Source organism: Balaenoptera musculus, chromosome 8 (assembly GCF_009873245.2).
Source record: "Balaenoptera musculus isolate JJ_BM4_2016_0621 chromosome 8, mBalMus1.pri.v3, whole genome shotgun sequence".
In the NCBI taxonomy this organism is placed as follows: Eukaryota; Metazoa; Chordata; class Mammalia; order Artiodactyla; family Balaenopteridae; genus Balaenoptera; species Balaenoptera musculus.
The window spans coordinates 95394211-95403146 of NC_045792.1; the positions used below are offsets into that span (position 1 = coordinate 95394211).

Below are 8936 nucleotides of genomic sequence, written 5' to 3' on the forward strand. Positions count from 1 at the left end.
GACAGGCGGATGTTGTTTTCTCCCCCATTTCCAGATGGATAAATTGAGACTCAAAGAGATGTCAATGACTTGCCCAGCCTCACTGCCTGGCCAGTGGAAGTGCCAGAACCGATCCCCAAGCCTTTGCTGGACCTTCAGTCTCTGCCAGGCCCTCTGCTGGGCAAGGGGACACAGAGGCCAGTGGGACACAGTCCCTGCCCCTGTGGAAGACAGCAGCATAGCTGTCATCCTCAAGTCAGACCGCATCTGTGTTTAAATCTCCATTTCTAGCCATGTGAGCGGAGCTGGTTGTCAGCCTCTGCCACTTACGTTCTGAATCCGTCTCATGCTCAACCCCTCCAGTCGCTCCCATCACACTCAGAAGAAGCTCCAAACTCCTCAGGGGACCCCACAAGACCAGCTCCTGCCCTCTTACCCAGCTCACTTCCTATCACCGTCCACCCCTCGTCCTACGGGCCTCCTGGCTGTGCCTGGAGCAAAACAAGATCCCTTCAACCTCTGACCTTTGCCCCTTCTCTTCCTTAGTCACATGACTAACTCATTCCCTCCCCTCAGGTCTCTGTTTCCTCACAGAAGAGGACACCACTGAGTCCAAAACAATGGCCCTGACTCGAGACGATACTTTTATTCAAGGCCGTATCTTTATACTATAGAACATGATACTATGTGTATTTGACCATTTGTCAATGACCTGTCTCCCCTACGAGTACAGATGGGTAGGAAAGTGCCCACTTTGTTCACTGCTACTTTCTCAGCGCCTAGAGCAGTGCCTGGCACATAGTAGGAACTCAATAAATCTTTATGAACATGAATGAATCAATAACCCTCAGTTTCCTCCCCTTTGAAATGATACCCATAGCACACAGTTATAAGGACTAAATGGTGTTATAAATGGAAGACGCTTAGCCTCGTGCCTGGTGCTTAGTTGGCAGGCAAGAACGCTGCTGCTGCTGTTGTTATTGTGCCCACAGTCTCATGGGGGAGGCAGGTATAAAAATAAATTACACAACGTGCTAACAAAACTCTTACTTCTGAGCCCTCTCCTCCACTTTGGGGCAGCAGCCCCTCCATCTGCCTGAAGGTCAAGGCCCAGAGCTCTTGCCCCGGCTGCTGAGGTCACCCTGGGGGTCTGGCCCTGATGGCTGGGAGATCTCTGGGCCCCGCCTGGGCTGGGGGCAGTGGGCAGAGTCCAGACCGGGCCTCAGAAACCCTTGATTTCTCCCCTGGGAGCAGGCCCCACATCAAAGCCAATCTCAGAGGGGCGAGGCCTCGAGATAAATGGAAGATTAAAGAAGGCGAGGTCTCCACAGGCCACAGGGAGAGGCAGCCGGCAGGCGACCACAGCAAGGAGGCCCTGACACAGCCCTGGTGGCAGCCATCTTGGGGGGCAAAGGCAAGAAGGGAGCCCAGGCCTGGGCAAGTAGAGCCGGGGAGGGGTACCTTAGCCCGAGCCTGGCCCCCCACTATTACACTTTGGCCTGTCCCTCCAATGCATGCCTACTTCTTAATCCTTTCCCAGCCAGGCAGCAGCCGCGATATACAGAGGAACCCCTGGGTCTCTCTTCAAGAGAGTTTGTTTGGTCATCGAGTTCAGTCATTGGGGTTTGCTCCCTCCAGCGAGCGAGCCTGTAATGAGGACCTCCTGGCCCTGGTCTTCCTCCCTAGGGAAGGTCTGTAATTAGTGCAGGAGGAGAGGCTGGGGAAGCTCAGACAATGTCATTTGAACCAGGATGAGACAGGGCTCAATTGCTAGTCTGTATTTTTCCCCCCCTGGTGCCATTTCATATACAAAACTCTGGCAAGCTTAACCCTTTCTTGGCTGGCCTCTGATGCTGGGGCTGGCTTACCATCCTTTCCTGTGCTTAATGGGCCATCCTCACCTCCCCGACATACACACCCCAATTCAGGTGAGCCATGGTTTCCAACTTCCCTAACATCCAAGCCACCTGACGATCAATCATCCAACAAGCCTTCACTGAGCGTCACCGGATACTAAGCACCAAGGGGAGGGGACCCAGAGGAAAGTCTCCCATCGTACCATCAAAGAGATTACAATCCTTTGAGCAGTGGAGGCACGGACACCACAAACAGGTGGCAAGAAATGCACGACAGAGACTTCCCTGGTGGTCCAGTGGCTAAGACTCTGCATTCCCAATGCAGGGGGCCTGGGTTCGATCCCTGGTCAGGGAACTAGATCCCACACGCATGCTGCAACTAAGAGCTCGCATGCCACAACTAAAGATCCCACATGCCGCAACTAAGACCCCACATGCCACAACTAAGACCCAGGGCGTGTAAATAAACAAATACTTTTTAAAAAGAAGAAAAAGTAAAAAGAAATGCATGACAGGGTAGAATCAGGCGGTGAGGATCAGCACAGGCCAGGGAAGGAGGCCACGTGGAGGCAGAGCAGACAGGATGAGCTCAGGGAAGACTGGTGTGTGGTAAGCACTCCGTAAATATGTACTGAGGGAGCCATCTTCCTGGAGCAGAGCATTTCTGCAATCAGAGTCTGAGGGCTGAACCCACAGGGAGAGGGGAGGCAGGCAGAGCCTCGGCAGCCCCCAGGTGGACACAGGTGACAGGTGTCAGTGTCTATTGGGATAGGCAGAGGCTATTGCTTCTTCCCAGAGGCTCCTGAAGCACTCATTCTGAACCTCTGAACTACAGTTCATCTCACACTGGACCACCACCTGTCTGATTACAGATCTGGTACCCCACCAAACTTCCAGCAACCTGAGAACTTTGTCTATTCACCTCTGGTTTCAGGTGCCTAAGCACTGAGCCTGGCACTCAAGAGATACTCAATGAATGCTCCTTGAATCAATGGCTGGGCTTGGATGAGAGGGTGGAGATGTGGGGAAGAATCCACCTCCACAGCCTTTCCCAGAGGGGATGCCAACTGTGGCCCCATGGCTGCTGCAAATCATATCACAATCTCCCTAACATATAAAGAGCTTCTAGAAATCAATAAGACAAGACCAACCACCAATTTTTTAAAAGTCAGAGAATGAAAAGAGTCTACAGAAAAGGAAACATAAATTGTTCGGGGACATCTAAAGAGACTCTCAACCTCACTAATGATAAGAAATGCAAACTGGAAGCCACTCAGAAGTTTGATAATATCCACTGTTTGAGAGACTGTAGAGAAACCAATGGCTTCATATACTGCTGGGGCGGGGGGGGGGGGCGTAAATCGATATGAAATACTTGACAATATCTGTCAACATTACATATGCACATTCTCTTTGACCCAGCAATCCCACTTCTGAGATTTTATCCTACAGATATACAGTGCCTGAACAAGGCTATCATTATAGCATTATTTGTTACAGTAAAAAATTGGAAACAATCCAAATGTTCATCAGTTGGGGACAGGTAAATAAATTATGGTACAGTCACACAATTGGTAGCTATGCAGCTACTTAAAAAAAAAAAAAAAAAGAATGAGGAAGTTCTTTATGTACTAATGTGGAAGATTTCCAAAACAGATAAAATGGGGGGAAAAAGATGTAGAACAGTGTACTTAATATAAATTTATTTATTTATTTTTGGCTGCATTGGGTCTTCGTTGCTGCGCACAGGCTTTCTCTAGTTATGGTGAGTGGGGCTACTTTTTGTTGTGGTGTGCGGGCTTCTCATTGCGGTGACTTCTCTTGTTGTGGAGCACGGGCTCTAGGCGCGTGGGCTTCAGTAGTTGTGGCTCGCTGGCTCTAGAGCGCAGGCTCAGTAGTTGTGGCGCACGGGCTTAGTTGCTCCTCGGCATGTGGGATCTTCCGGGACCAGGGCTCGAACCCATGTCTCCTGCACTGGCAGGTGGATTCTTAACCACTGCACCATCAGGGAAATCCCTAGAACAGTGTATTTAATATGCTCCTTTTTGGTTAAATAAAAAAGAGAGAAAAGATGTATATACATATGAATATGCATACACACACAGACACACATACCCCACTGAAGGATGCCCAAGAAAGTAATAAAATTAATCATATGTTGGTTGAAGGGTGGGAACTTAGTGGTTAGGACATAGGATGTAGGGATGAAAGGATTACTTTTCATTATATTCTTTTTTTTTTTTTTTGAGTCATGTGATGCATTATCTATTCAGCAAATTTTAAAAGACAAAACAAAAACCAAAAAACCCCTCTCCCTAGGTACTGGGGGTTCCAGGTTTCTTCCCAAGTTGCTGAGTAGACAGGATTTCACTTCAGCTCCATCACTGTCCCTCCCCAGTCCCTGCCAGGTTTTCCTGAGGCCTTGAGTCCCCATAAATGATGACTCTCGTCCCAACTCGTACCTTAAGAACACAGACTATGAAGTCAGACCAAGTCACTGTGTGATGTTGGGCAAGTGTCCTCACCTCTCTGAGCCTCAGGAAAACAGGGTAATCATGGTATCTGTCTCCTTGTGGTAAGTCTTAAATGAGAAAATGCAAAGGAAGTGCTTAGATAGATCCTGGGACATGATAAATAGTACTGTATAAATGTACCAGACTCACTGTTCATATTCTTCGTCAATATTTTTATTGGATTGTTGGTCTTTGTCTTATTGATTTATAGGAGCTCTTTATAGATTCAGAAGATTGAGATACGCACTGCAAACTGGCAGAGCATTGAAGGGCAACGGGTCCACAATAAATGGCAGTTTGTGAAAATCATTATTTCTATGATTATTTCTCCTCCAGGCCATGCAGGCTGTGTCTGAAGGCATCCCACACAGGAGGCCTCAGGGCTTATCTGGAAATGAGTCTTTACTCATTGTCTCTGTGTCACTGTCAGTGTGACGGTGTCCCCTGGGTTGACCAACATTGTCATTCTCCACTATGGCTTTCAGAATAACAACACCCCTTTCCCCTAGATTAGGCTCATCCTTTGTGCCTTCCCCAGAGGTCCCCAGGTTTGTGGAGCACATGTATGATCCCCTGTAAGGAATGAATTCACTAACGGGTAAGTATAAGGCCTCCCTGGGGAATCCGAAATTCATCATCCAGGGGCTCCCCACGGGAGACAGACTCTAGGTGGGCAGGTCCGAAGGGCTATAGTGAGGGATAGAGGTGCGGAATATGCAGCATTGGAGCTCCTTACCCTGATCCTTGGACCCTTGGTGCTTGCTTGCCATAGAGCTGAGAAAAAATGTGGCTCCCCTGGGCCCAAATCCATTCCTTTCCTCCAGGGAATTGGTCCGCCCTTCAGTTCTGGAGGCTCCAGAAACGTTGCTTGGAGCATCTGGAATATATATTCACTTTAACCGGTGATTGCCAAGACCAGCTCTGCTGGTTTTCTGTTTGTTCTGCTTAGCTATGGGGCCTGGGACTGGTCCTTGAAGACAGGGGATGCCCAGGACCCCCAGCGCCCCCTCTTTGTGCATGACCTGGGACGGCAATCCCCACCTGGACCTGCTCTTCAAGAAGCGGAGACTGGGGCTTCCCTGGTGGCGCAGTGGTTAAGAATCCGCCTGCCAATGCAGGGAATGCGGGTTCGAGCACTGGTCCGGGAAGTTCCCACATGCCACGGAGCCACTAAGCCCGTGCACCACAACTACTGAGCCTGCGCTCTAGAGCCCGCAAGCCACAACCACTGAGCCCGCGTGCCACATCTATTGAAGCCCATGCGCCTAGAGCCCGTGCTCTGCAACAAGAGACGCCACCACAATGAGAAGCTCCCACACCGCAACGAAGAGTAGTCCCCCTCACCGCAACTAGAGAAAGCCCGCGTGCATCAACGAAGACCCAATGCAGCCAAAAATAAAAATAAATTAAATAAATAAATTTATTAAAAAAAAGAAGAAACAGAGACTGGATGAGGGCCAGTGAGAGTTAAAATCTCCTCCCAACTCCCCGAAAGCCTCCTGATTGCTGTACACCTTGTCCACTCCTAGAGTCTGGCACAGTGAAAATATTGTCAAACTGATCCAAGCTCAAATTCCCAGCTCTCTTGCTTAATAGCTGTGTGACCTTGGACAAATAACATAACCTCTCTGAGCCTCACCTTCTTTCTTTTTATGGTTAATTGTTTTTATTTTTTTTAATATTTATTTATTTGGCTGTTCCGGGTCTTAGCTGCGGCATGAGGGATCTAGTTCCCTGACCAAGGATGGAACCTGGGCCCCCTGCATCGGGAGCATGGAGTCTGAGGCACTGGACCACCAGGGAAGTCCCCTCACCTTCTTCATCTATAAAAGTAAAAATATTTTTGTATTTATACCTGTCTCACTTCAGGGTGTATTAAAGTTTCTTGAGAAACCCTACAGACAATGGAATCAAATGGCTGTTAATAGAGGGAAAAGGATATGGAGAAGGGGGATTAAAAAGCTAAGATGAAGCCAGGGATGCAGTTAGTTTGTGAAATGCACCCCCATGAGACCCTGTTGCAAGAGGTGGGCCCCGGCAAACTCATCTCTGAGCTTCCTGACAGCCCAAGTAAAGAAGGAAAGGCAGTGAGCTATAAAATCCAGAGTGTCCATTAGATTGAAAAGAGACCCACCTCTGGGAATTCCCTGGCGGTCCAGTGGTTAAGCCTCCATGCTTCCACTGCAGGGGGCACAGGTTCGATCCCTGGTGGGGGAACTAAGATCCTGCATGCTGCCTGACACAGTCACAAAAAACAAAACAGAAAACAGACCCACCTCTCAGAAGCAGCCAGCGTTTCTAGGCCCTGAAGTCAAAGAAAAAGTTCTCACCTGGACCTTCCAAAAAAGGGCAAGTGGGGAGGGGAGAGTGTGTGCAGCAAGGGTGATACTATCTCCTAGGCCTTTCTGTGTTTGAAATAAAATAAAATGCCTGACGGTGACCCTCAGAGTGGCCTGCTATGGTAGGTGCTTCAAATGTGCCCACTTCCTTCCTCCTACTCAGTCCTCCATCTTCTCCCAGGTAAGAGCATCTGTGAGATCTCTCATGCACTCAAGCAGTCAGCTATTTAATCATTCAGCAAGCACTTACTGAACACCTACTATGTGCCAGGCTCTGGATCAGGCAAACATCCGAATCACCCTAAACCTAGCTAGTATCTTCCCCGCTGTCCCCAGATCCTTAGTCTCAGAAGCCCTCTCCCTCCCCCTGCCACCCACCTTTTTGGGTCTCTGGGCTCTGCCTCCTCCCAAGTGTGCCCGTAAACCCCAGGGAACCCCGCTCCTGTGGCCTCCCCCTCATTCCCCACATAGCTTCAGGCTGCTCCCTCCGACCACCACATTCATGGAGCTCAGCCACGTGCAAAAGCACAATTAATATTCCACTCAGTCTCCCCCAGCCCAGCTGCCTATTGGAAGAAGATGGAAACCAGATTTGCAGCCGCACGCTCTGGCATGGATGTGCACAGGGGGGTGGGCCTGCTCTTCGGTGTGAACCGGCACTCTCTCCTCCAGAGGCTTGTACACGTGCACGGATGGCAGGAGCCCCACACGTAGGTCCACATCTCCAGACACGGGCTCATCCACCCAGCGGCATGTGCGCACACAGTCACACCACCATGGGCAGCACACTCAGCTCCTGGCCAAATCGATGCCCAGAGAACACATGGGCTCCTCACACACAAGGCCTATATTTGCTTTCTGGGCAGAGGGAGACAGAATCATAGCAGTTCAGAGCTGGTAGGATGGAATTTCAGAGACTATCCCATCCAAAACCCTCCTTTGACTGGGAAGAATCTGAGGCCCTGGCTTAACCTGGATGGCGATCAGTCCCCGCTGAAGTGAACCGTGCCTGGTTGCATTTTAGCAAAGCCTTTGATTTAAACGCCTGATGCCGCCTCTCCGCTTCCTGGTGACGGGGCCGTTCAGCCTCACCAGCCTTGGAGGTTGGGGAAACCGAGGCTACGGGGTAGGGTGGGGGGTACCTGACAGTGCAGTAGATCATAGGCAGAGTCAAGCCTCTGACTTTCCATGCCCCTGCCCTTCCCACAGTTCCAGCTCTGCAGCCCTAAGTGAAGCAGGATTGGCAGGGGAATGTCCCCGACGACATGAGGGCTCACTGAGGCAAGAGGAAAGACTAGCTTTATTGACTTTCCTCCCTTGACTTTAGACTCAGAGAGCGAGGGAGATGGAGGGCTATAGTATGCCTGAGTGTATGTCTTCGGGGTTGGAGCCAGCAGCCTGGGTTACAGAGGCGTCCAGAAGCAGAGTTGGTGCAGGTGATTCGAGGTGGAAGAAAGAAGGGTGAGATCAGAGCAGGACTGAGAGCAAAGCAGGAAGCGGGTGGAGCTGTTCCCCAGGCAGCAGGCAGACAGAGGGCCAAGGGGCGGGCCTGCCTCCAGTCCAAAGATGGGACAGTAGAGCAGAAATTCAGGGAAAGAGAAGCTAAAATAATTACCAGGAAAAGGAGCTGGAAGGGAAACAAGTGTTTTCTTAGTCCTTAAGGAACTTCAGTCTTCAGAGAATTTGGAGAGGGAAAAAAAATCTATCTTTAAGGCCCTTCTCCAAGGCAGGGTGGCTGGTGACTCACTCGCTGCTGAGGAAGGCCCTGGAAGGCCCTCCCCTCAGTGCCTGCCTCTCCCTAGTGAGCAAACCCAGTTCATCTGGGGTGAGTGGAAAGGGCCCTGGGTGAGGAGCCTGGAGGCCCGGATTTCAGTCCTATCTCTGTCTCATTGAAGCTGGCTGACCTGAGGAAAGCCTCTTATGGCTCGAGGCCTTGGTTTCCTGCAAAATAAAGGAGTGGTAAGTCATATAAACTCTCTGAGGCTCGGTTTTCTCCTCTGCAGACCGGGGATGATAATAATATCATGTTTCATCGAATCTAAGATGTCATCAATTGTACGGTACACCATTTTTTTTGTGCTGTGCGCTAAGAAGGAAAAAACACTGTCCATTCAAGTATAACATCCTGCTGACTGTAAGACACATTCCGATTTTAGAGGTGTAAATGTGCATCTCAGAATCAGTGAATATGATATTTATCTCACAAGCTTGTTCCAAGCGTTAAACGAGATAATATAAGTCAAGTATTT

At 49.8% G+C, this 8936-nt stretch overlaps 1 long non-coding RNA gene across 1 annotated transcript; it reads right to left on the bottom strand.

Moving 5' to 3' along the window:
• Window positions 1-3786: 3786 nt before the first annotated feature.
• LOC118898832 lies at window positions 3787-8400 on the bottom strand. Its single transcript, XR_005020837.1, has 3 exons — window positions 8303-8400; window positions 5085-5225; window positions 3787-3876 (listed from the first exon to the last, which is right to left on the bottom strand). It is a non-coding gene; the product is annotated as an uncharacterized LOC118898832 (long non-coding RNA).
• Between the last annotated feature and the right edge of the window lie 536 nt (window positions 8401-8936).